Source organism: Podarcis melisellensis, assembly GCF_964234715.1.
Source record: "Podarcis melisellensis genome assembly, chromosome: 16".
Lineage (NCBI taxonomy): Eukaryota > Metazoa > Chordata > Lepidosauria > Squamata > Lacertidae > Podarcis > Podarcis melisellensis.
This window is the reverse complement of record NC_138533.1, coordinates 22,955,561-22,982,925: the sequence shown is the minus strand read 5'-3', so window position 1 is coordinate 22,982,925 and position 27,365 is coordinate 22,955,561. Positions and strand designations below refer to the sequence as shown.

The 27,365-nt window shown below is 41.9% G+C and overlaps 1 protein-coding gene across 16 annotated transcripts in view; it reads left to right on the top strand.

The window, feature by feature from the left end:
- The first annotated feature begins 7,435 nt into the window (after nt 1-7,435).
- MTMR3 (myotubularin related protein 3) overlaps nt 7,436-27,365 on the top strand; it is a 53,897-nt gene continuing 33,967 nt past the window's right edge. For 5 of the 16 annotated variants that reach the window (XM_081892222.1, XM_081892221.1, XM_081892234.1 and 2 more), the window contains exons 1-3: nt 7,437-7,660; nt 16,691-16,779; nt 26,077-26,141. The gene's annotated coding sequence lies outside the window, so the exon portion shown is untranslated. Of the gene's footprint in view, nt 7,661-10,260; nt 10,377-13,991; nt 14,009-16,690; nt 16,780-26,076; nt 26,142-27,365 lie in introns of those variants that run through there. The other 11 variants (XM_081892225.1, XM_081892223.1, XM_081892231.1 and 8 more) reach the window with 8 other exon arrangements.

Here is a 27,365-nt window from a genome sequence, read left to right as displayed (position 1 = left end):
CAGAAATGTTGTAGGACTATATGCAATTTTTTAATGGTATTGTTTTGAACTGGGTTGTTTCTGAAACTTGTTGACAACAATATGCAGGCCAAAGGCTAGGATCTAAAGAATGACAAAAACTTGGACATAACAGTATTTTTTGCTGCTCTTTATTCCTATGAATAGCAGACCACAACATGTACCTGCTATAGTGCAGACTTCCCCAATCTGATGACCTCCTGATATTTCAGACTACCGTTCCCATCACTTATAAATAACTGAGGAGGAATTGGCACCCTGATATCCCTTGTCCACATTCAGTATTCCTTCATTCATCTTACCATGCTGACTCAATGTGGCAGACACAGAGCTCGTCCACCATCTGCCTGCTTTCTTACTTACAACCAGTCCTTCTTAGGGCTCATCCAGACTTCCTTTTCCACCACACTATCCATCCGGGGAGTCTTTAGCATATGCACCATCAGGGTGCAAAGATCCATCCAGCACCCCCAAGCCTCACAAGCGTCACCATTGTGAATGACAAGTGCTGCCGCTGGTGCCATGTGTCTTTGGTAAATGAGCGCACAAAGTCAAAAGTTATTTAGTGAAACAGTACGTATACATTTCGGTAATACCTAGGTATATATGTATTTTGTTTCTCTAGCTTGATCAAAATTATTTATATTTCATTACAGGTAGATAGTTAAGAGAATTCGGCGCCCAGGTGCCCTGCACTCCTTGCACCCCCAGGTAAAGACGGCCCTGGTATCCATGCCTGGGTCTGGACTTTAAGCTCTATGTCCAAACAGGTGTTTTCTTGTCCCAACGCTTTCCTTGGAGAAACCTCTGTGTTACTGCTGAAAACGTGATTGCCGTTTGCTGTAATTCAGTAGTAAAATGCAGATTTCCCCAGGGAAAGTGCCAGGCCAAAAAACCCTGCTTGCACACAGAGCTTTAAAGCCTGGACCTATGCCTAGAAACGCAGCATAAAAAGAAGTCTGGATGAGCCCTTAGTATTGGCCTCGAGGAACTACAGTTCTTCATCGGCACTATGCATTTAAAGCAGTATCATACCACTTTCAACAGGCACAGCTTCCCCCAATGGATCCTGGGAACTGCAGTCTGTTAATGGCAGTCTGTTAAGACAGAGTTGTTCCGCCTGGCCTTTGGCTTGGAGTCAGTTTGATTCCCTCCCCCTCTTTCTTTTTCCTTTCTCCTCCTGTGATGAGGCTGCATTTTAATTGTTTTAATGTTGTATTTTAATCTTGTTTTTAAGTTGTATTCATTCAACTCATTTTTATTGTTGGTTGTTAGCTGCCCTGAGCCCGGCCTTGGCTGGGGAGGGCGGGGTATAAATTATTATTATTATTATTATTATTATTATTATTATTATTATTATTATTATTAAGGTGCTGAGAGGTGTTAAGAAACCCTTATGCCCTGCACAGAGCTTCAGTAACAGAGTTCCCTGGGAAGAAGGATTGATAATTAAACCGCTCTGAGAACTGTAGCTCCATGAAGAGAACAGGTGACTGCTAACATAGGTGCTGACTCCTAGGGGCTGAAGCACTTTGGGGGGCCCCAATGGGTTTTTACAGGAGAGCAAGGGCTGCAGCCTTCAGTTGAACATTGAGGGACAAAATAGGCATGATTTCATTCACACACTTGGCTTTAAAAACAGTAAATAGCAGTCATGGAGGTGGTGGGGGTAATCTGAACTATGACGTTTGGGGAAGTAAGGGCTCCATCACCCTTCCCCTCAACACCACTGTGGTCCTGATCTGAATTACGTGGAAGCAGGGTCCCCTCTTGCTATTTGTATTGTAAGAAACTCTCCCATTTGTACTGATGGAAGCTCTCCTCCCATTACAAATAGCTGGCATGAACGGCCCCCACCCAATATTTTTATTGAGACCATGTAAAGATAAAGGGGGGACGCGGGTAGCGCTGTGGGTAAAAGCCTCAGCACCTAGGGCTTGCTGATCAAAAGGTCGGCGGTTCGAATCCCCACGGCGGGGTGCGCTCCCGTCGTTCGGTCCCAGCGCCTGCCAACCTAGCAGTTCGAAAGCACCCCCGGGTGCAAGTAGATAAATAGGGACCGCTTACTGGCGGGAAGGTAAACGGCGTTTCCGTGTGCTGCGCTGGCTCACCAGATGCAGCTTTGTCACGCTGGCCACGTGACCTGGAAGTGTCTCCGGACAGCGCTGGCCCTCGGCCTCTTAAGTGAGATGGGCGCACAACCCTAGAGTCTGTCAAGACTGGCCCGTACGGGCAGGGGTACCTTTACCTTACCTTAAGGATAAAGGGCTAAAGCCCCTTCTATGCCACAGTCCTCCTGATGCAGTTCCAGGCTTCCTCTATGCATTTTCTTCCTTCCTTTGTTAATAGCTGTACAAGGGCTAAGGCAGGGTTAGTGAACCTGTGGCCCTCCAGATGTTGTATTACAGCTCTGGTCTTCCCAGGCCATTGACCATGCTGGTTGAAGCTGATGGGAGTTGTAGTCCAACAACATCTGGAGGGCCACAAATTTCCCCATCTGTGGGCTAAAGATACACACATAAACATCACACAGCTAAACTGGTCCTGAAAAATAGCTCACAAGGACCTCATATTTTGGCAGGAGGAAAATCCGGACGAGATCCTAATGCTTTCTAAACAAAGGAACTGTAGGAAATGGAGTTTGACTTACATAAGAAGAAGAGCTTGGAAGCTGCTGAGCGCTGAATGCACAACTATTGAATGGTCCAGAGTGTCCTATCCAGTCAAAGCCTGGAATGAGTGCCTTGACAGGCACTCTGGAGGTTTGACAGATATATGTCGCTAATTGTCTTGGCTCTGTTTGAGGACCAAGAGAACCCTTTTTCGCTCAGCCAGTGATAAGGCACAAGGCAGCATTCTCCCTTTCAAAGAATGCAGTGTGCAGGAAAAGATGCCAGAGTCTTCCCAGGAGATAGACGGTTTGAGGTTGGCTTTTAATTTATTTGTTCATGTCTCATGCAAACTACAAAAAATTGAGACTGAGAGAGAGAAAAATCAGTTTTCCGAAGTTTCTGGGTTCTTTCAATGTCAGACAAGTTCCCAGCTGACAACCTCACCATTTACAATCTTAAAAACTGCTTTTCTGTATGTTTAGAAAGATTCTCTGTTCAAAGTTCTTTTCCACCAGCTCCTGCTACTCTCAGCTGCGGCCAAATGAACTTCCTTCTTGCATGGAAAGAAGGCTACTGTTGATTCTTCACACTTTGATTTATTTTTTTCCAGCAGAATACAAAAGGGCGCTTGCAGACTGAAGGTTGTGATGGTGGGTTGTTGTGGTGTTGCTGTTTGTATTTTCTTCTCACAAGTAGGTCAGAGAACCCGAAGCACAGGAATAAGTAAGGTTAGAAATCTAGGATATAAATTAGAGGTGGCGAACCTCAGGTCAATGCAACTCCCCCCAGCCCACCATGGTCCTCACTGGCTCTGCTCTATACAACCTCTGTTAGTTTTACCTGGCTGGAATGTGACCTTGATGGATTAATATGTTAATTTCGGTTTTCCTAAGTTTCTCCCTTTTCCAGTCTTATGTTCAGTTTCTCACAATTCCACACCAGTTTGTTTGTCCTAATGATCACCATCCTTAAAATTCACCAGCACCGTAGTATGAATATCTCCTTACAGTTTGTGCTTTCGCCTGATATACACATTCGTGGAAAGTAATTTCCCCTAAAATACTGTGTTTTGAAATGTTATTTTTACTAACATATACATTTTTATGCATACTTTACCTCAGCAAGTGCGTTTTTGTAGACCTCACTGCAAAATTCATAGTACAGATTTGCGAGGAATGGCTGTGTTTCCATTCCAGTATTGTTTCAGAAAGTGCAAATTAGGTAGGTTCACCTTTTGATGCAAACTGAATTGAATTTATCCCCCATCCCTACTTTGTGTTCCCTCTGTGGGTTTTACCTAGCCTGAATGTGTCCCTGAACTGAAATAATAACTCCTGCTTGCTTGCTTGGATGAAGGATGGAGAGCTGTGAGTGCCAGGCCACACCCACCAATGATATGGCAGCTGCTGTCACTGTATTCCTTTAAGCACCTGTTAAAAACATTTTTGTTTAGGCAAGCCTGTCCGGACTTGTAGAATGTTGGCATGCGTTTTAATCTGGTTTTTAGCTGATTGCTGATTTTAATTATTTGTTGAGGTTTGGAAATAGTCATTTTTAACTTTTTCTAACTAATAATTTTATTGCTTTATTCTTTCTGTAAACTGCTCGGAGGTGTTTTCTTTTAACAGTCAAGCTATATGTACATTCTAAGAAATCAGATATGAAGTATACAGCCCCTAGAAGGTTGCTTATGAGGGAATGTGTACCTTGGGTTAAAAGTTCCCTACACCTGACTTATCTTGTCCTATATTCCCAGATGCATCTGGGAAACCTATGAGCAGGGCATGAGAACAATTACTCTCGGTCATTCATGATCCTAAGACATACTGTCTCTGACCCTGGAACTCCTTAGGTGTGTAGCAGTGGTGGATCTTGTCACTTCCCTGTGTACGTTGCATGTTTTGCAATCCTCGAGTCACCTTGCGCAAACAGGATTCGGCTCATGCTTTCCTTCCTGTTGCTTTTCTCTTTTAAGGCACTCCTTTTTTAATATTGTTCACCCTGTCAAAACAGATCATTTCATTATTCTGTTTGTTTTACTGTTTGTTTTATGGTACTTCTCTGAACCAATGTTCCGAAAACAAACTTGTGCTTATAGGAACATAGGAAGCTGCCTTATACTAGGTGATTGATCCATCTAAGCCAGTACTGCCAAACACTGACAGGCAGCAGCTATCATGGGATTCAAATAGGAGTGTTTCCCAGGCCTTTCTGGAGACACCAGATATCAAATCTGGGGTGTTTTGCATGCAGAGCAAATATTGAGTGCCAGCCATTTTTCAAGAAGCTGATAAATATGGCTTGATCTTCATTTTCCAGCGCTTGTGAAAGACATCCAAAGCCTAGGACATATTCTGCTGTACAGATTACAGTGAAGGTGGCATTTCCTGCTTCTTTTCAGATGGAACTTCCAAGGACAGTGCCCCTTTTTAAAAAGAGAATGACTTGGGAACATGTGCAAAGAATAGCAGCCATTGTCTGTAATCTACCACTGACACAGATTCTTCCTTGCGCCAGTGTCGTATTCCTGCGGTTCTAGAATTGGAGTGGAACCAGTTTACGGAACTGCTCTAGTCTGAATCAACCATCTAAATCTAACTTTTGCAAGTTTGTTCTGGCATCTTGGAATGCCTTTGACACATTCATCTTTGTTTCTTCCAGCAAGGTAGGACAAAGGATTTCGTTACAATTCTGTGTTGGTGATAAAATCTCTTTGCTCAAGGAATGTACTCCTTTGATTGCAGGAAGTGAGGTTTCTCAGGTTTAAAGGTCTGGAGAACTGAAATGTCATTTTGTTAGGGTGGCCCAACTGCATTTTTTTAAATCAAGTATTTAAATATCAGTTTTGTTTTCTTACATGTATGGCATTAGAACCAATTGTATGATCTGATTCTCATTCCCCCCCCTGACAGGATCCCAGCTTACATTACTGAAAATAAAATCCTGCGAATGCAATCATCTGTGTCTGATGTATGAAGGCCAATATCATTATAATCTTTACAGCCACTTCTAGTCGTTATTCTTCATTATATGCAAATTAAGATACATTTGGAATTTTTGTTAAGTCTTGCATGCAAAGTCTGACCGCGGAACTGTTCAAGGTATGCCCTGCCAACATCTTGCCGGCACTCCTCACCCAACTGCATCTTTCACTTGAAACAATTGTCACACTTTGCCTAATTGTAGGGCCGGTCCTGCACAAGTGCATATGTCACTGGCTTTTATTTTTCCTCATCTTTAATTACCCAGCGCATTCTGAAGTGCTATCATTCATGCAGGGGAGGAGAAATAAAGCCCAAAGTTGGTGATCACCAGCAAAGGTCCATTCTCTGTACCTGTTGCAGCAATACATTTGGTCCTGACTATTTTATAGCCATTTCCCTTTAAACAAAAACAGATCGTAAAGATACTTGCGAAAGTTCTGGATTTTCAGCACTGCTGCGTATTTCCCCTAATCCCCCCACCACACTTCTGTTTTTGATAGTTGGGAAGTGAAATCGATAATGTTCCAACAAGGTATTCCCCAGACTTTTATCCTAGACTGTGATAACTATTGTAGCCAAAAATGGGAACCGCCATACAGCGTGCCATACCTCTCTGGTGCAACTAGAAATCCCCCTGGACTTTAATCCAAGGCAACTGTGTTGACTTGGGTTCCTCTTTACCCAATTTCTGCCCTCTGTTAGAAAAGTAAGAGTTATGCCCTTCCTTTTGTTCCAGCTTTTCGGTTTCAAGTGAGATTATCGTAAGGCCTTGAGGAAAATGTTCTAACCTTTACAAATACATCTTCAAAGAAAACCCTCACCCAACAAAAATAGTAATTTTTTTTCCAGGTTGTGAAATAACTGACACTTCATATATGTTGTGTGTGCAGGTTTAATTTTATATTTTCCTTTATTCTTGTATGTCATCAAATTATGCTTTTAATTATGTTTTAACTGTTTGATATGTCTTAACAGTTTTTAATTCTGAATTTTAAATGGCTGGTAACCCCGTCCTTGCTGGTGAAGGGCAGGCAACAAATTTAGTAATAATGCTAATATATAAAAAAAGAAAACTTTTATTGAATATATGGGAAATAACTATACAGCGGAAAATGCTGGCAGCATTAAGATAAATTCAACAGTGTAAATAAGTTATGATGGATGTATTAATGGAATACTGAATGGTATAGTTTCTGTAAAATATGCAGGGATTTATGATATGTAAAATGAACCATGGAAAGATAAGAAGGGAACTCACTGATATCTTAAGGATGTGAGAATGAGTACTTCAAATTGCAAAACAGAAAATTATATATATATATATATATATATATATATATATATATATATATATATATATAATAAAATTTATATATATAAAATTTATATATATATAAATTAATAATAATACACACACATGTTCTTAAAGGCACTACAAAATTCTTGTTGCTGATTGGTTTTCTTTTGTCGGAATTCGCCTCATAATGAACGCTTCCCTCAGTGTCTCTGCGAAAGAAGGAGCCATCCCCTCAAGGCGTTGGGACGCGAGGAGAAGGAAAAAGGAACTTTTTATTTTAATTTCATTTTAGTCCGCGTGGAGAGGCGATAGTGGCCAGCTCCCTTCAGCCCTGAGCCGAGAAGCAACACCGCCGCCACCACCTGCCTCGGGAAGAAGACGACGAGACGCGCCCCCGACCCGCCTCCCACCGTTTCCCCCTCAGGAGGAGCGTCGAGCCAGGAGGCCGCCCTCGCTCGCGCTCCTTCCCGCCCTCCATCGCTTCCCCCACCGGGCTCCTCCTCCTCCTCCTTCCCCCGCCCGCCCTTCGGTGTGTGGCCCCGGCCGCCATGTTGTTGTGGTTGTGAGGAGGGAGGCGGAGGCGCCGAGCCGCAGAGCCGAGGGGAAGGCGGCGGCAGAAGCAGCAGCGACGACGCCGCCGAGGGGAAGCCGAGCGACCACCCCCCTCCGAGTCGCCGCCGCCGCTGCGCCCCGTTGGGGGGTGGGGAGGAGGGACCCCCGCCATGGCCGCCCGCTGCCACCGCCGCTGGGTAAGGAGGAGGAGGAGGAAGAGAGGCGGCCGAGGAAGAGCAGCAGTAGCAGCAGCCCGAATGGGAAGGGAGAAGGACGGCTGAGGAGCGGGGCCGGGGCCTGGCGTCTTATTCTTCAGGCAGCTGCGGCCTGGCGTATTCCGGAGTTGGGCCTTTTTCTTGGGCCGGAGGGGGGCGAGAGAGAGGAGGCACTTTCCACCCTTCTGGGGTCTTCGTGTCCTCCCACCCACCATAAGGCTTCAGGGCCGCCGCTTCTCTGGGATTCCTGCTTCTCTTCCCACTGCAACCTTTGTTTGTTTGTTTAAAGTCTTGCCCTTGTCAAAGAGAAGAAGAGGCCGCTTTGCGTTCTGTGTCCTCCCGTTGTTGTTGTTGTTTGTCGCTGCAGGGTTTTTGCTGTTAGCGTTGCCTCTGTTATCGCCGGTGTGTCAGGGTTGCCCTCCCTGGGTAATAAGAAGCGTTGGTAAATAATAACGGAGGGCAGGGCTAATAGGGATACTTAATAATGAATGGTGGTGGTAAATAAGTCGTCCTGCTGCTTGGTTTTTTAATATTAGAGTTGTTTAGAGCGCTGCTGCTTCTCACAGTCCTTTTTTTTGGAGGGGGGAATAAGTGTGGAGGTAGCTGCTGGTGGTCTTGGGACCTCTCAGTCTTATTACATCGTGTTATAGCTAATGTTTTATCCAGTTCTGCTCGGAATAAACCTACGGAGATTAATGGACCTAAATTAGTCGTGCCAATTTATTTCGATGAGATTGCTCGGAGTTGGAGTGGACACTGGATACAACCTTAAGAGTGTGTGTGTGTGTGTGTACTCTCTCATATGGGGATAACAGCCCTGTAAGGTAGGTCAGCGTTATTGTGAATGGGAGTGAGGCAGGTCATGGGACAGAATAACTGCTAGCCTAAGCCCGCCTGATGAGTTTGTGTCCAAGGTGAAAACTGAATCTGGACTCTTTTGTCTCACTTAGGAGCATGCAGCCTGCTCCTGTGCCTCTTTATTCTGGAGTAAAGGCCCACTGAATTCAGTAGGGCTTACCCCCATAAATAAGTGGGTAAATTTACTTGAAAGTAAGGCTTGCTGTATTCAGTGGGACGTAGTTTCAAGGAAGCGTACACGGGCCCCAAATTTTGGCCTCTTAACTCTTGCTCAACTGCATGGGACATTTGAGGAACATAAACATATGTGTAAGTAAATGCAAGGTGTACTTGGCTTCCCTTTGGCTGGGTGCACCCATGTTTTAGGCCTGAGACCAATTTGTGTGGCAGAAGATTGAGTTTGTTAACCCCCCCCCCCTTTCCTCCCATATAGTGTGTTTCTCCTTTTCCCTTTTAACCCTAGATCTGATATTTTGGTTTTTTCCTCACCTTCATGTATGTTGTCTTCCCGCCCCCAATTTAATGTTATCATCAGCACACAGTCATCTTTGTTCTCCACAATAATTAATATCCAAAGTAACTCCCAATTTATGCTTCCATCCTTGCCATCACCATACAGATTAGGCCACACTGAAAAGGGTGTACAGAAAATCCACCCATTTGTGTCTCTGTAATCTGCTATGAGTATGATTTGGTGATTGAAGCAGTGCTGTAAATAACCACTTACCAGGTTACCTGTGGCAAGTGTAAATTGCCTCTGGAGACTAGCAAAGGAGCATGACAAAAGTTGGCTTTTAATATTGTGAAGACCACAAATGACTAGACACAAAGATGTGTGCCCTTACTGGGTTTGGGTTAACTTTCATAGATTTTCATATGCAAGCTAAAGGGATACTGGGGGGGGCATTTAATCTCTTTTAAGTGATCTTGGGAATGTCCTCAGGTGAGACCTTTTAACTCTCACACCCCTTATGGTATGCATGTGTGTAATGGTTAAGTTTCGTGATATTTCTATTCCTCCTCATACTGCACAACTGTTTGCAAGGTTGCTGGTGCTACCCACTGCACGTGGGTGACTTTCGTATGAGATACGGTCAGTATTGTGTGGGATACCTGCATATGAAAATAATTAAGACCATTGTGAGGAAGCCTGGGTTAATCACCTTCTTTCCCACCCCTGTATCCTTCACCTTTCCAAAGGACTACAACATCCCTTTATTGGTTCAGAGTTTGGCTCTGTATTCAGATACAGAAGTTTATCTTTCTACTCCCCTGATGTATTAAACTAGGTTTTACCTAAAGTGGATAGAGACATAGACTGAGAACATGAACTTTTCTGTAGAAAGACTGGATTTTACCACTGCAGGGGTGTGACTAGAAAGTCAGAATGATGATTTCAGAATTATTGTTGTGTCATGGGACTCTGTTTTTACCTTTTCTGATGCAAGTTGTGTTGGAGACTATGTTCCATTTGTGGTGTTCTAGATATGGGGTGTGGTGTGCCATGCTGAGTTGGGTAGACACTGTTATGTGATTGCTTGCAGGTTTACAGGAGCTCGACTTGAGTTTGGTTCTGGACTTGAAGCAGTTCTTTCATCTTGAAAGTTGGCAGTGGTTGCTAATTTCAGGTTTTCTTGCATATAATATACTGTTGCTGGAATTTGTTGTTTTTGAATGCCATTTCATTCTATACTTGTTACTATAAGCTTCACAATCTCTTCCAGATCTGTCTGTCTAGCTGTAAAGGAGGATTTTTTCCAAAATCATTCACCACCAGCACAATCCTAACCATGTCTACTCAGAAGGAAGTTCTATTGCATTCAGTGGGGCTTACTTCCAAGTAAGTGCAGCTAGGATTGTAGCCAAGATGTTTCTATATCTTTGCTTGGGAGCTGAAAGGATGGTGCTGGTGTTACCACAATGGTCTTGAGTGATTCAATTGTACAGTATTTCTAAGGCTGCAGTCTTATGCACACTGACCAGAGTGTTAGCCTAATTCAACAAAGTGACACTTCCAACTAAACAAGCATAGGATTGAGCTGCAGGCTTCAAGTTCAATGGAAATCTGTCAATTAACTAATGGACATCCCTTGGAAATTCAACTTCAGATCTAAGGGACCAGTGCCCTTTGAAAGCTGTATTGTGCTGAGAAAACGTGTGGGATAGAGAAGGCCCGGCTTTCCCTCCCTTGTCCAGTGTCCACCATGAGTGGAATGTGTATGTGAGGATGGGGGTTGCTTGCCCTGGGCTGCCAGGAAGGTATTGGATATATCCACTGTGTAGGTGCATACTATTTAAATGTCCAACATTGCTTCCACATTATCTTATCTCTACTACTTATTGTGACATGATGAATGGTCACTGCTGCTTCACTCCTCCACCATCTGCTGCGTCATTAACCAGAACTGGAATGTGTTCTATCAGTACTTTACATATGGATACATGGAGGGGTTTGAATATTTCAGAAGTGTAGGTGAAGTGGAACATCAGAGTGATGAAAAGTACTGAGTGTTGTATGGAAAGATTTCTCAAAGTTTCATGTGACAGAGGGCAGGTAGATATAGGAACATTGCCAGGTTTTGAAGGAGTAAATGACATATGGCAACTCCCCTCCCTGTGCCTAATGCCCTCCACTTGTTGTGGTCTACAACTCTCATCATTCCCAGTCATTGACCATGCAGGTTGGGACTGATGGTAGTTAGGCTCCAAAAAAACTATCTGGAGGGGACAGTTGGGGAATGTTAATACAGTATGTGGAATTTGAGAACTGCCTGGTGTGGAGTAGGCACATAGCTTCAGATGGTTGGGTATTTCTTGGTTAGTAGAAGACTGAAGAATGGAACTGCAGTCTGCTGTGTCATTTTGTGTGGCAGCAAGCAAAGCATCTCCTAATGCATATTGCCATGCTAAGCTGTGTATTGAGACTGTAAACTGCAGAGGTGTTAAGGCAAGGGGGGAAGCCAAGATTAATGCAAAAGAGATACTTAATTTTCAAGGACAACATTGCAGGTGGTTGTTATGCATATGGGAATAAATAATCAAGTATGAGGAAAGAAGGCACTCCACCTTTGATACTTCAGGTAAATTTTGCAGCTTGTTAAAGAATGATTCCAGCTGCTTTTAAACTGCTTGCACTAGGTGTGCTTAATGGATTTGACTAAAGTTTTAAATCCTCAAAAATGATGTTACTAAGTTTTGTATTTTCCCAGAACATGGGAAGTTGCATTATGCAGAGTCTATTTCAGATGGGTTTCAGGGAGGAGTCTTTCTTAGTCCTAGTTGAAGATATTGAGGATTGAACCTGGGATCTTTCACATCCAACGCATGTGCTCTCCTGCTGAGCTGTGGCCCTGAGGAAATCCCATGAAGATGCTTTGCAGCTCACTGGCTATAAAATAGCAAACACTGTTGTTACAGGGAAGATTTGCCACTTGGCTTTTTGTACCATGTTTAGGGCTTTAGGCAGGTTTTAGCAATATCTGTTGCTTGAGATGGCTAGTAGTAGGTTTGTGGATACCTGAATCAGAACCTTGTTTATGGCACACAAAATTTATTTTCCAGAAAAATATCCTGTAGAAAACAAGAGTCATCTATTTTCACAAAAGTAAAACCAACCAGCCAACCAACCTGTATGCATAACTTGTACAAGCTGGCATGCTGTATGCCATGGGTAGCCAGAGTGGTGCCCTGCAGATGTTTTGGACTACAACTCACATCCCTTATCATTGGATTTGCTGCTGGGAGCAGTAGTCCAAAACATTTGCAGGGTACCATGTTGGCTAGCTCTGTTGTATTTTTTTAAAAAATAATTTTTATTAACAGGCCAATCAAATCACATTAATTCCAAATCAAATTAGTTCCAAATTATACAGCCAAATTTTTAAAATTTTGTTGGGGGTACCCATACTTCGAGCTCCAAAAGGGATCCAAACTTCACTCTTGCTGCTGCTTTAATTACACAATTCTGTCCAGTTCTGTCCAGATAGTCTCTTTGTTATTTTCCTCCTCATCTTGTTGTTATCATATATTCCTTTCTTTGTCATCTCTGATAATCTTCACAAGCGGGTGGCTAGCCCTGTTGTAAGCCATACAGTGTAGCATATCACCTGGCACCAGAATTCCTCACTGAGGGAGAAGAGGACAAAGTGAATAAAAGAGTCATGCCATACTTTCATTTAGATCATACAGGATTTTCTTATAGTATCAGCGATGCAGACGTTTGTTTAGTTTGTTCCAGTTTAGCAATGGATGCCAGAATAACTTGGGGTTGCCAACACACAAGGGAGGGAAAGGGAGCCTTCTCTGCCCGGGCTCCCATGTGCACTTCTTATTTATTCATTTATTTCATTTATGACTCGCTTCCCAAGAAACATCCTAACATCAAAAACATAAACAATTTTAAATTTAATACAAATTGGGATAAAAATCCCCACTTATAAGTCTTGTTGAAAAAGGAAGATCTGAAAAGACAGTAGTAAGACTGCTCCTTTCTGACATGTAACGGGAGGGAGCTCCAAAGGGTAGGTGCTGCCATACTAAATTCTTGATTTCTACCTTGTATAGAACAGACCCTGTGATGAGATGGTCATGGTTTGAGTCAACCAGTTTAGGACCCAGGGTGTGAGCTTCCAGGCAAACCATTGCTTATTGCTGTGTTTCCTTTCATTTCCAGTACACTAAGCACTTCACAAGTTGATTCCTGTCTCTGGAAGCAGTGGTGTGATTGTGTAACTATGGTTTGTCAGTTCAGATATCATGCCCATCATTCATTAATTATGTGTGATGCCAGAATTGAACCCTATGCTGAACTTTGAAAATAAGTTTCTCCTGTAAGAGAGAGTTTTGCTTCTTAGATGGCTAATACAGTATACACAAACTGACTAGAGAAGCCTTTCTCAAACTTGAGTCCCCAGATGTTCGACTACAACTCTCATGATTCCTAACCAGCATGGCCAGAGGTCAAGGATGATGGGAGTTGTAGTTCAAGAACATCTGGGAACCCAAGGTTGAGAAAGGCTAGACTAGAGTATTGTGTTTCAGGTCAGTTATCATAAGGGGAAAAGAAAGATAAGACTCATTGCTTCATTCTCTTTCCTAGGTGATTCTTGGTCCATAAGTAAATTGAATCCTGGGTAGGATATTTTATTAGGGATGTGATGATGTAATCAAATCTCAATAAGGTATTTTAAGGAGTACAGAATCCTAGGCAAACGTTATAGCTAAGGTGTTCCTCATAGAGGAGAACATGCTTCTAGCTGATTTGAACACTTTAAAGTATGTGGATGTGACTTTACACCCAGGAGCACAGCATATAATTCTCACTGTTCTGTAAAGTGCTTGTCTGTGCATTGTGACATCATCTGATTTAAAATGGGGAGAGAGAAGCTGTTATTCCAAATTCCATTTTCAGAGTCTGGGAATAATAGCCTCAACTGGTATTTGCATGTGTATTTTCCTGCTTGTACAAGCCAGGCAAGTAGGCTTTGTTTGTCATATCATGTTTTTAAAGACTTGAGATCTCAGGAACCTCCAGTTAGAGTGGGAAACAATTCTGTGTGGAATCCTGGAGAGAGACTGTTACTCTGAGTAGACAGTATTGAATTTGGTGGACTAGTAGTCTGACTTGGTTTAAGGCAAGTGGTTCCTGCCTTCTGTTAACTGCCCTATGCATGGCAAGTGGAAGCTATAGTGTTGACCAGGAGATCATGTCTAATTACCTGGGAGGGGAATGAAAATGCTATAAAAATGAAATGGGTTAAAGTATATTTTCTTTAATCCCAATTCAGTCCTTCACTCTCATTTTTCTTGCATTCAGAATGGTTGTTTAAAATAAACAATCAAGCAAATTGGGAGGCATGCTAACAATTTAAACATTAGCCAAAACATTACATCCAGAAACAAACAAACAAACAAAAAAATTAGTTATATCATCTGAACTGGGAAGCATCAGCCCTGTCTAAAAAGGCCCTGTTGATTTACCTGCAGCCTAAGGCCTCTGCTGCTGCCAGCTGTCTGCATACCATTCCCTTTTCGCAAGCTTACTCTTGGGGGTAAGGATAGCAACAGAGAGGGCTTGTGGCTTTGAAGACCTCAGACGTGATGCTGAGGGAATGTTTATTACTGCCAGGAAGCATTGGAAATGCAGTTTCTATTATTTTGTAATGTAGTGAATGCTCTACATTTAACACTGGAAGCATCAGGAACTAAATTCCCCATGTTTCCTTGTGTCAGACTGGGAGGTGTCCCTGCTGTCAGCATCCCCTTCTCATCTACATGCAAGAGTAAGTGTGAGGAAGGGGCTGGAGGGGCTGCTTTGATGGCACTGAATCTAAACCCCTAGGTCTTTGGCAGGGACTTGGAGTGGGGGAGAAATTCTTGCACTTTCCATTCCAAAGTTTCCCATTGCAACTGTGCAAGATCTCTTAACTGGCTGAAGGCAAATGCCATGGTTATCTTAAAAAAGGGAGGGTCCATGGAATTGTGTGCTTCCTAGAGATAATGAATAAGCTTGGCAAGTAGAACAAAAAGCAGCTTAAGCTTATAAACAAGCTGAGCAGTTCCTAGCAGTCTACAGTTTTGAAGAGCATTTTTATAAAGAGCAAACGGTGTCACCTTAGTTCAGCTTCCTCTGTTGGTATGGTACTGTAAATTGTTTGACTGAGGGTAACACACTAGATTGAAAGCGTTCATACATCTATTTGATGACATTCATGAATTATAAATTGGAGAAATATATTTTAGAGCATTAGGTTGGGTTGTTGGAGAACTTCGCTAATAATTCATTGTTGGTGTACAACAAGATTTGGCTGGCATCTGCTTAGTCAATTCTAGTCGCTTTTATTAGTCACCCAGATGAAGGGTGTGACATAGGCCTGGCTCTCACTGTGGTGGTAAGCTTGTCTCTGGATGTGGCACTTCAGACAGGTGCGGCTCACGTAATGAAATGCTGCTCCACATATATATAATAGATAATATCCTTGCACATTGAAAACTAGGGAGACTGGTTCTAGCCTTAGCCTAGCCTTCTCTCCCATTTCCTAGTTTTCTGTGCAGAGTGGGTATTTTGTATGGAGAAGCATTCCGTCATGTGAGCCCATACCTGTGGTCTAAAACAGAACAGCTCACGTTCAGGTCAACCACCTCAGCAGAAACAAGACCTAAGAAGGACTGATTTAGAATTCAAAGTTTATATTGGCCAGTTAAAGCACTTGCTTGGAAACCAAAGACAAATGCCAAGTTGTTACTGACCTCAAAATAGAGGAATTTATAAACTGGTGGATAATTGGTGGATAGCGGGGGGGGGGGGCGAGGCGAATCTACAACACGACAGTGACAACAGAAAATGCAAATTCAGTTTTGAGGTGCAATAACAAATATGGCATACAGATTAAATTGTGTACCTTCCATTGATTAAGCAGTATTCTGTCAATTTTTGTGAAAGATATACAACTAAGTAGAATAGTTGTGAATGCACAACACAGTTTCCTAAAGCTAGTTACCATATTTTTTTAGAGAGAAGGTTGAAGAGGTGGGTTGAAATCACAAGATAGGGTATTCCAAATGCTTAATAAATGGCTGTTATAATGTATATCTGCTTGCTTGTGAGTATAGATTACCCTTAGGCAAGCAAGTAGTTATTGGGAGTGAATTTCCCTTCTCCTCCCCTTGCTCCCAGCTAATGTGCTGCAAACAATTTATTTTGTAATGCCTTATCAGGTGAACAGTAAGAATTATGGTGGGCTAGTAATTCTGGGAGTCTTATTTGCAAAGCTTTTATAATTGGAACCCCTTCTTCCTTTGGCTCTAGGACTGTCACTAGTCCCATAATGAAATTTCTAATATGCAAATATCTTGTCTGATTTGTGGGAAGGGAATACTGTACCTATTTCTTGTTTCTGTGCCTGTCTTTGATTTGTAACCCTTTACCAGCCGCATTTCATGCTGGAAGTGGAGTACTCTTTTAATTCATCATAATTTTTTTAAAAAAATGGTCTTCCTTGTTTTCTCTAAACATAAACGTCATATGAAGTTATGAACTTTCTCTGGTATAGTCTATTGGTTAAAGTAATATATGTTGTAACTTAATTTTCTGAATTAAACTTAATTTTAACTTAAGTAACTTAATTTTCTGTTATGTTCCTGATAAATTAATAGATAAAAGGAACCAATTACCTTGACTTAAAAAAGAACATTGAGGATGCTGAAGGGATCTAGAAGACATATGAAGAAAGGCTGAAGGAACTGTGAGTTTAGCTCATAAAGGATTTTTCTACCTTTGTGGGGACTTGTTTGTGAGGCTGTTATAATGTTGACTGTTGTCAAATACATACCGAAAAAGCTGTTTAAATTTTGCACTGAAGATTGGCTAAGAAGCAGTGGGTTTAAACTACAGGAAGCTAGACTGAAAACGGAGGGGGGAGTTTTACAGCAGCAACAGCAAGATGATAATTCATTACTTAAGAGAATGTGGAATTTACAATCATTTAGTAGGTTTAGACAAGATGGTATTGTGTCCCTGTCAGTTATGATTCTACAGATTTACTTTAGTTTTTTAAAAAGTTAAACAAATGTACTCTGCTGGAGAACAAATTGGCTGCCTTTAGATATTTAGTGTATTTCTGTTTAAATAGAAAGGTTTATGTTGCTGACAGCCAACCTTTTAAGCAAGCGTGCTACAGGTCAAGTCAAAGTATCATGAGTACAGCATTCCAGTTTTCATGTAAAACCAAGCCAGGGATGAAAACTACAGAACCAGCTTCTTGGATCTTGTTTGGTCACCACCCTCTCACCCACTGGAGCAAATGAAAAACCTTGCTTTCAATTTGGTACAGTTGGTGTTTACTATACCTGGATTATAGACTGCTAGTAGCTCTAACTTATTATGGCTGCATTCCTCTCTCTCTCTCCCCCCCCCCCCCAGTATATAGTCTTACTTGTCAAAAGTAGGCCTTTGGTCAACTGCATGCATTTTGTCTTAAAGTTACTGGTCTCTTTCTACTTGTTGATGTTGACATGAGCCTAGGCAGAAAAGAAAAGTGTGGTTCTTCCAAGGGTACTAATAACTGCAACAGTATTCCCTTGTACTTAATCAATTTTAAGAAGTGCTTTCATTGGTGAGAAATGAGAATTTCAGCACCTGTGTGTTTACTGCCGAAATTCCACAACTTTTTAAAGTCAGTGGTCTTGGAGTTACATTCTGCAGCCTTCTGGAGAACACCTAAGTTGGGAGGGAACCAAAGAATGAAGTATAAAGTATTTTTGGAACAAATGTGAAATTTACCCAGAGCACATTTAAACTCCATAATGAATTCACTGTTACAGTTCTGTAAGGTATACTTGTTCAAAATGGAAAATGGAGTGTTTTTAGTATTTCATTGTCCTGCATATTTCTATTGTATTATTTGTGCAACTGCTTCCAGGTTGCATAAGTAAGACTGATAGGTACAGGTTTGTTTATATTAAATCTGTGAATTGTGAAGTCAGTTTTGATTCATATCAATTTAATGCCACCACAGTAACATAAAATTTTGTCCACTCACTGAATAAATTGTTTACAATTTGTAATACAGTTCTGTTTGCTCAGAATGTCTGGGGCAGTTACCTAGTTGTACCCATTCCTATTAAGTCCTTAATTTGAGCGTGATAAGGGCCAGCCCTTCGGCAATTCTGTTCTTGGAACCGGCACCCACCCAGCCATCATGTGTGGAATCACTGGTTTTCATTCTTATGCTTGCAAAAGCATCTCACAATCTTGATTATCTATACCAGCTCCCTTAATTCAGGGTTTTAAAATCTATTGTCCCAGCTTGTGGCGGGGGGGGGGGGACATAAACTCCCTGAAAAATCAATATGTTAGTATCTAGGACTTCAAAATATTGATTCACCATCTCAAAGAGCTAGTACTGAAAAAGCTGGTATGGTTTCTAGGAATTTGAAATACCTTTCTCTTCCTCCATCATGTTCACTCTTGCCCTTAGCATTGCTGTTGCATTCTTTTTTGAAGAATGGTATGCTGGTTTACAGTCTTTTAAAAAAGTGACTCATGAAAAAAAGGGGGAAAGCTTAGGAGAGATAGGTACATCCTTGATTTCTTCAGTGGACTGGAGGTTTATTAATATAAGAAATGAAATGCTGAGTGTCCAGATTCATGGCCATGTCCCCTCACAACACAGGAAGTCTCATAAAAGACACAAGAAGCAGCAGCAGATCATCTTAATCTATAGGGAGAAATTCCTCTAAGTCTCAGTCCCCAGCACTGCAGCTCTCTGCAGGCTGTGCTTGAAGAAGAGTGTTACTATACTTAGGAAACATGTCTTTTAACATGTCTGTAGACTACTACTCCATGTTCAGAGAACAATCTCTTCCATGAATGGTAGGGGAGTGGGGGGTAATCTTAACATGTGATAATAGAACCATTTCTTACAGCAGCTCTGATGGTATTCTGCCAGAAGCTGCTGTTTGTCCTGTTGGGCTGGCTCAGAAGCTAACACTGGAACACAGGAGAGCGAAGTATACGTAACTTGGATCATTTAGTTAGGATAGTTGCGTTTTCAAGGGATCAGTGGAGACAAGATGAGTTTTTCCAGAAATGAAATTTTATTGAGAAACTCTATGGCAGGGATGTCCAACTTCCAAGAGACTGTGATCTACTCCCACTATTAAAAAACTGGAAGTGATCTACCCATTGGATTGATCAAGTTGAGCTTTTTTAGGAGAGGATGAACCAAAGTTTTTGAGCCCCCCCCCCGGGTGATTGATTGCTCAGGATCACGGGATCAACCAGGGGCACCCCACGATCGACTAGTATATCAGGATCAACGTTTTGGACACCCCTGTTCTGCAGTTTACTATTTAACAGTTAAGACTGATGAGACAAGCAGGATGAGTGAGGGCTGATGTTGCAGTGAGATTTTGTGGTGAATTGCTTCAGATACTGAGGAAAAAGGAAGAGGAAGTTGCGATGAGAATTCAAAAGCTGGCAGGAGGAGTAGAGAATGAAGGGGGGGGGGAGAGCTTGCAATAATACTCCGGAAAACGGGAAGGAGGAATCGGGGTTCAGATGTGCCAGAATGGGCATCAAGCTGAGAGCTCCAATGTCTTCATAAAGCAGCAGAACTAAATAAAAACGTACTTCAAGGACTGTGGAAAGACACTCAGGAAATGGAATTCTAGAGACTCACTGAGTTCAGGGTTTGCGAAGCCATTTAGCCTCTGTAAAGACTCACAAAAGGAACAGCTGATCATGGACTGATTTCCAGATTGCTTGATGGAAAAAGTGAAGGATCTGAACCTACAGTGTTGTGTACTGCACTTCTTAGAAAAGCCACTTCCCCTCTTCTCGCCAATTCGTCTTATCTCACACAAACATGAACATCTTGCTGCTGATAAGTAAAGAGTTGATCCATCCCAGAAAAAAGTGATGTGTGTATATGTGGCCTCTCCATCTCCCATGTGATTAGCTTATAGTTTCGCTTCTATAGATCAGTGCCCTGCAATTATCAGTTTGAAGTCTGGTCAATACTAGAGGCAGTAATTTAGGAGGGGATATTCCTGCTGAGGTCTGAGAAGCTCTGAGAAGTTACTTTGGGGAAGATGATGCATGGAGAAAATGTTCATATTGCTGGCAATGGGTCCTTACGACTGTTAGGTGCCCACGATTCCTTAGCCTTGGGAGCTACTATTCATGGATTGAACAGAGACTGCTAGATAACAGAGTTACCTAATTACAAAACTGCCGGTTTAAAACTGTTATCTGTCACATCAAAAGAAATAATGATATGCTTTTGTTGAATACAGTTATTGAGCTATAACTGCGGACCAAATTTTGTTTCCCAAGAGTCCATGGCAACATTTTACATTGCATCTATATTACCAGATGCATGAAATCTAGTTGAATTGTTGCCAATCAAGAAACTGTTAAATAGGAAGAGGAAAGCTGTAGCTTTGGATTTTCAATTTATGGTGGAATCAATACATATTGGATGCAAGTTTGTAAGGAAATAGGACATTTGGTGGGAATCCTTCTATCTTCACTGTTGTTAATACTCCTGGTAACAGGAATTTGCTGTGAACAGGGGCATTATATTCTGGTTGGGTGCTCATAATCACATTATGCTCTTTGTCTGTATGCAGTGAACCTTTCTTCTTTATTAGACAAACTCCCACAGAAAGATAATGTACCTTTTCATTTTGGAAGGATCATGCTGCCCCCTCCCCATGTTTAATTTTCTTTTGTTAAGCAAACATTTATTGAGATCTAATGATTTTCCCACTGCTGACATTCTTGTAGGCTTTGGTTTATGGATTAAAGCTTTGAATATAGATTGTTCTTCTGTACAGGACAGAGCAGTTTGTTTGGTTTTCGTTTTGACTTGGGATCTCAGCTCAGTCCTTTCTTTCTCAAATGTGAATATCATGTGTTTCGAATGTATTATTCTGGTTTATGTAGTTTTGCTTGCAGGGGTCTACAGTTTTTGGTGGACCAAGTAGTGTTTGTTTTTTACAACACTTCTGCCCTGGGGCATGGTAGTGTGTAGGTTTGTAGGTGTCACTGTTTGACACCTACACACTGTTTGACACCTAGCACTGTTTGACACCTACACAGCTACACACTGTTTGACACCTAGCACCTTCCAGCAGTGGTACTGAACAACCCTCCTAGTTAGCCTTTCCTACGGGAAGGGCCGCTAAAAAAAGAGATTGGCTGCTTGGTCACTAGTACTGGAAGAGATAAAACCTAATGGAAAACACAGATGTTGAGCTTTGCAATAGAAATGTAATCTGAACCTCTCTCCAGTTAATGCAACCCTGTTCCCTAAATGACTGAGATTTTTATCAATTTGGAAAACAAAATAATAGCAGCCACTGGACAAGATTCTTTGTCTCATTCAGTCTTCCCCAGCCTGGTGCCTTCCAGATATTTTGAACTACTACTCCTGTCAGCCCCAGCCAGCACAGTCATATGATGCTAAGGTGGATGGGAGCATAGCAGAGCTGGCTGAGGCTGGCAGGAGTTGTAGTCCAAAGCACCTGGAGGGCACTCGGTTGGGGAAGGCTGATATCAATAATAACCTGGTAGCCACAGGTGACAGGGAATTCTGTGCAGGTGATGGCAAAGGAGCCAAAACATCTGGAGGGCATGAGGTTTGTGAAGGCTAATTAAACTTCAGTACAGTGATGGCCAAACATCTGGAAAGCATGTCAGAAGTTTGAAACGTACCAACCCCCCCCTCCATCTCCCAGCTTTCATTTGCCTAAGGGAGAAACATGTACTGCCAACTGAAGAGACAGTGAGGTATGTAGGTCTGACTAGGCCATGGGGGCTCATGTCTCCATCCAAGATTCAGGGCATCTTGAAAGAGAAGCGTTTTGATAATTTTTGCTCAAGAATCTTGTCACAGAAAGGAACTTCTTCCAGTCAGTTCCGGTGCCTATCTTTTGTTTCTGGGGCTAACTACGGTAATCATTCTTCAAGCAGTCATGTCACATTTTTCTGAAGTGACTGCTGTCTCTCATTAGAAGTTACTGCTGTGGTTACAATAGAGGTAATCTGATATAATATGAAATTGTCCCGGATCATTCTATATATATTTGTATCAAAGTTGTTTAAGGTTAAACAGAAGGACAAAGAACAGTAATAAGACAATAAGATGGTTGAAGGGATTTTTCTATATAGAGATGCTCAGAGCAACGTTCATAATGGGTTGCAAAGGTAATAAAAAAAGAGGCAGCCACTCATTTCTCAAATGCTATTTTGGACAGCTGTGGACTTCACATACACCACTACACAGAGACTACAAATAACTTTTTGGGGGGGGGGGAGTAACCTCTGTCCAGAGAAGAATAAAGGACAGAGCTGAAACTTCTGCTTTGATTTAGGATCACTTTGGAAATCTCCGGGGAACTGGCCCCATCAACCTCCTGTGTAGGAGGAATTCTGTATCCATCATCTGTGCTTCATTCGCAAGGCACAGAGTTGCAAAGCTCTGGTCTTCAACTTGGAGTTGTATTTCATCACTTGGTAGTGGGTATTATGGCTTGGCCTGCATAGACTAAGTCAGTAGTACTAGTGGTTTGAGTGTGGCTCCATCAGATACATGCATTTTGTTCTATTTGTGCTACATCATTTTTACCTAAAACCAAGGTCTGAAGCAGCTTGGATTGTACAAAACAAAACAAAACACAATAATTTCTCAACCTTTTAAGAAATATCAAAGTGGAATAACAATTCAAGGAGGAAGATTAAAACCATAATTTAGGATTGATAGATGAAGCCAGCAATCAAGAGGCGCTGTTCAGCATATGTAGGTCTGTTTTGCATGCAATGTAAAACCATAATTCAGTGCTATGTTCATGAGAAGGATTATCACACCTTGACCTCTCCTCCAGTGACCTTTCCTCCAGTGTGGCTGAGGAGAGGAAATTGAACAGCTTTGTGCATGCCTTTTAAATTTCCAGGGTTCTTCTGAGCTCAGGAGAATTATGGTAAGGATCAAACCATGGTTTATAATCCTGGCTTATTAACAAATCATCATTTAAATGAAGCTTAGGGAAATGGACCTGACTACAGGACCAGATCCAGAAGTGGCCAGTTCTCCATAGACAAATGTCACCTAACATCACATGCCATCAAGTGATTCAAACTGCAAGCCATTGCTTGAATTCAGGCTGTGATTGCAAAGGGAGAATTGGAAGTACACTCTTAATAGTTCTCTTGATCCTTCCTTTCCAGCTTGAATTTGATGCTTTTTGAATTTGGTGTTTTTCCCCCTGCTGCTGTGCATGGCAACAAAAAAAATGCTGAATTCAAGCAGTGGATGGAAAGGAAATGTGCTCCTGATTCTTCCTTTTGAATGTGGTGCTGCAACTTCATCTGTTCAGCACCATCACTGGTTCAAATTAACTACTTCCTTGAGTTGGACATAACCCTGGTTTAGAAACAAATGCTTCCAATTTCCTTCTTTTGGCTGTGTCAGAGTGAGGAGTGTGAAATCCTGAGACCTGCTGCTTCTCAAAAGACTGGTGCATGAGAAACAGGCCGTTTTTGTGTGGCACTGACTCATACTTTGGCCTGGGCCTGTGGCACACTTAGCACTTCTTTTTAAAATCCCTTTTTAGTATGCCACTTTAAAAATGCAAACTTTGCTTTCAGTGACATGCAGTAAGTTTTCCCACAAGTACTTTCCTTAGCCCATGGCCTGTACAGACTGTAATTGATGCAGTTCTGTTGCATTCTAGCTTTTGTTTATTTCAGGAAGACTGTAAAAATAAAACCTAAATTCTTATAATGCCATTTAATAACTCCTGTGTGTGAATTGCAAGATAATGAAATGTGCAGTAAGAATTATTCCATTATACCCGCAAAGTGGAAACGAGCCATCTCATTCTCGGGCGTGATGTCAGACTTTAATGTCTGCCAAGTAGGAACTTACTCATGCTTCAAAAAAACTGCTACCCCACTGGAAGTATTTAGTAAAAGCCACACAGGCTTCAGTGATGGAAAGGACAAATCTGCCACAATGGCATTTTATCCTCCACGGGTAAGGAGGAATAGAAATGCTTTGTAGAAGTTCAAACAAAGGAAGGCAGTGAATACTGTGCAAAGAAGGGATGATGAAAGTTTGAAAGCTGGAATATTTGCATGTGTGCAAGTTTGAAAATATGAATACATGTAGCTTTCTTAATACTGAGTCTGATTATTGGTCCATGTACTCCAGTATTGTCTAATATTTTGTTGGAAGCCACCCATAGTGGCTGGGGAAACCCAGCTAGATGGGCGGGGTATGTATGTATGTATGTATAATTTTATTTTATTGGAAATCTTTACTTGTTAAATCTGGGACCTTCTACATAAATATTTATGATATTTATTTATATCCTGCCTTTCCCCCTCACAGGGATGCAAGGCGTCTTAAGGCTAAACTAGGAGGACTTGTGTTATCAGTGGAAGCTGTCTTAAGAATGTTCTGTTTTTCAGCATGTCATCATCACATGCATCCCTGTTTGCTTGAGATACCACTTAAGAGCTTGTGGCAAACATAGAGGCGCAATGCTATGTATATTTTCTGAGAATCTAGCCTTGCAAGGGTTCCTCTCAAGGAAGCTTGCACAAGGTTGCAGCTTTTGAAGAGGAGCTTGAACAGTTTGTCATATTTGTAAGCAAGTGGCGCTTAAACTAGTTTCTCGCGTGAGAATTAAAAGGCAGGTGTTTTGAGAAATTAACTGGATTGGGGAAACTGAGCTGGGTCTGGTTGCCAATATCCACAGGGTACATGGTGCTAAATATACATCCTGCGAAATTGATTTCAGATATTTGTCAGTGCATGTGTTCATTTTATATACCTTTGTATACAAAGTGTTGTGTAATATTTATTGTGTCAGGCATCATCATGTGGAACAAGCCACAGACCGTTTCCTTTTTTTTCTTCTTTCCCCACCTGGTGGAGTTTTTGCCAGTTCTGTTCTTGTTATTTCCTCTTGTGGGGAAGAAAAGTTGAAACTTACAAACAAGTGTGTGGGTGAAGAAACGACTGCAGAAGCAACAGCTCTGGGGAATGTCTTGGTCAGTCCTTTTAAATGAAAGTCTTGCTCCATGACCACAACTATCTCCACCCAGACCATGTCTAGTCTCTCCCTTCCTTGTTTTCAGCAAAATATGTTTTCAGGATTTTGCATCAACCCTTATGAAATGGATATATTGGAAAGGAGAAGGAGGTGCACTCGGGCATTGCTCCAGTGTGCCTAGTTACAGCTCTGACCTGCTGAATTACTGCCTGTTGTGCAGATTCGAAGGGTTTTAAATAGCAGTCAAGTCAAGACAATCTAACCTTACCTGAAAGGGAGTGCTGTACAAAGTTTGTAATCTTTCCATCATTAAAACAAAGGTTTCAGACTAGCTAAGACAGTAGGTTTTAGTGGACTGTTTTAGTGGCAGGATGGCTCACAGGTGGAAACATAAAAGGAAAGTTGTTGGGATTGGGAATGGATTGTACTGGACAATGTTTCTGCTGTAAATATGATGCCAAAATATTCTGGAGTGTTTGTGTGTGTGAATGAAGCAAATTATCAAACTGGTTTCAGAGGACTTTGCCCTGAAAGGGGTCATATAAGTACAATCAGTAAAAAAATTAAAAAATGATATCACTGGATTTTGAGTAAGCACTTGAAATCTACCTTGCGTTCTGTATTTCAAGCTCAGCTGAGATCACGGCTACCCCCAACTTCCAAAATTATTAATTATCCTTTATGCAATTGTTCTTGCTTCCTAAAGTGAGCTCCAAACGGGTACAAGCTACTGAAAAATACATTTTCGGGCATGGACATCTTGAAAGCAGTGCTAAGATTAGAAGAATGGATGAACTGGAGAGTTAGAAATAACAGTTTACCTTTACTGCTTAAATGCTATTTTGGGATGAAGGCTGTTCATTTCTAGTATTTATATTTTGCTGTGGCTAGTTAAGCAGGCTTCTGAGGTGGCATACACCAAATAACCATGAATTCAGTTTGATTACAGCATGGCCTTTCGTTCTTTCTGCTTTCAGTTTGAAGCAACAGAACATTGAACCAACGCCTGGAATTTTTGGAAGGAATATTCTGGTACTAGCTGGTAAGTTAATAGATGGTTAGCAAAAAATGAAGCTTAAGCATCTCAGCTTACTGTGTTGAACCTTCTGGTAGTCCACATCTGCAGAATGTGAATGTATGGGGAAGGGCCACACATCAGTGTTAGAGCATGTGCTTTGCATGTACAAGGCCGGCAGTTCATTCCCTGGCATCTCCAGGTATAACTGGGAAAGAACCCAGCCTTAAACCCTGGCAAGTTACTGCCAGTTGATTAGCAAAAGATAGAAGGGTGTGCCCCCATTTGTGGCATATTTCTGTGCACAATTGGAGGTATTCCATATGATTACAAAGGCAGAAATAGGGAGTAGCAGTTTGTTCTGATTCATCTGGTGGTAACCTTGTTATGGAGCTATTCATTTCCCTTTTCAGTTGAGCCAGCTATGTGGACCAAAAAGCTTTCCACTCTTACCTGCTTCATCCTGTAGCCTCTACTCCATTCAGTCTCCAGTTAGGAAAGACTGACATAGGCTTTGTACGTGAAGCTGTTATGATTCTGCACCTTTCTAATCTTACTTTGTTCTGTATTGTCTTGGATTATGTCATGAAGTATGGATAGGCATAAGGTGAACATGACAGCATTGCCTGTGGTAATATTTCAGTTGCGAGCATAACTGCCTTGAACACACGTGTGTGTGTGTGTGTGTGTGTGATGCACCATTCAATGTGAGTGGAATTTCACAGGTGTGGGCAGGGTTAGCCCCACTTCCACACAACATAGCTTCAGCAGTGCATGGTCTGCATGCTATGTTGGAGAGGCAACCAAGCTGCACATCTGAGCCATACCAGTCTCTGCAGTCCTGTTTCCTTGCACTTGCAGGCTCAGAAGTTCTTTGCTACTCAGTAAGAATCAGAGTGCCTTTTAGGAAAGCCATGTTGCCGAATGGACGCTAGTAGAAAGCTGCCAAAAGGCTTCATAAATGAGTTATTATTGAATTTAATCGGACTGCCTTTCTCATATCACCTTGCCCACTGCATTGGATATAGAGGAGGCCCTTCACTATGTCCCATCTTTGGGGAAGGATTGTTTGACTGGGGTGAGAGTGAGGGCCTTCTCAGTCCACTCAAACTGTTCAGCACATTGCCCCAAGAAGTCAGGGTGACACACACACACACACACACACACACACACACACACGCGTGCGCACACACACACGCACACACACAACTTGTTAAAGTTAAAGTTGTTGAATACTTTCTTATTTTTAAA